Raw genomic sequence first — 1137 nt, 5'->3', positions numbered from 1 at the left:
GTAGCACAGGCATTAAGACTAACAACTAATAAGTGAGACCCCATGAAACCAAACAGCTCCTACACACAGCAAAGGACACTGCCATTAAGACAAAGAGGCAGCAGAGATTTAAAAAAAAAAAAAACTAAACAGAGAATTCTCAAAAGAGGAAAGTCAAATGGCTGGGAAGCACTTAAAGACATGTTCAACATCTTTAGTCACCAGGGAAATACAAACCAAAACCTTTTTGAGATTTCATCTCATATCAACCAGAATGGCCAAGATCAATTAAAATAAATGACAGATCATATTGGGGAGGTAACATCCATATTGCTGGTGGGAATGCAAACTTGTACAACCAGTATGGAAATGTGTATGGTGGTATGATTGTTTCTCAGGAAGATGGAAATCAACCTATCTCAAGATTCAGCTGTACCACTTTTGAACATATATCCAAAGGATGCTTCATCCTACTATGGAGGTGTTTGTTCAACCATGTTTACTGCCATTCTACTCATGATAGTCAGAAATTGGAAACAACCTACATGTCATCAATGAATGGATGAATAAAGAAAATGTGGTACATTTACACAATGGAATGTTATTCAGCCATTAAAAAATAAAATCATAAATTTCATAAGTAGATAGATGGAATAAGAAAAAAATCATCCTGAATGAGATAACTCAGACCCAGAAAGGAAGTTTTGATAAGCAAGCTACAATCCATATAACCATGGAGGTCAGGTAGAGAGTAAGGAAGTAGGCAGGAAGGATGGATCTCCCTAGGAAGGGGAAATAGAATAGATAGTTATGGATGGATGGAGTAGTACTGGAATGAGAGAGGCAAAGTGAGGGGCAGAGACGGGCAACGGAAGGGAATACAGGGAGAGACAGATCAAACTGAAGACCATTTGAGGGGTCATATGGAAATCTAATTCGTTAGAAACTTCCTAAAATATATACATGAAGGTGATCTAAATGAAATCATCAAGTAACAGGGTGTGTGTGTGTGTGTGTGTGTGTGTGTGTGTGTGTGTGTGTGCCGCGGACCAGGATTTCTTGCGGGGGTCCCTTGTTCCACGGGACTAGTGGTTCTGGCCAGGTGGGCACGGGATTCGGCTTTTGACAAACAGACTACACACGAGTGGTGTAAGATCT

Source organism: Mastomys coucha, unplaced genomic scaffold, assembly GCF_008632895.1.
Source record: "Mastomys coucha isolate ucsf_1 unplaced genomic scaffold, UCSF_Mcou_1 pScaffold16, whole genome shotgun sequence".
In the NCBI taxonomy this organism is placed as follows: domain Eukaryota; kingdom Metazoa; phylum Chordata; class Mammalia; order Rodentia; family Muridae; genus Mastomys; species Mastomys coucha.
This window is presented reverse-complemented; position numbering follows the sequence as displayed.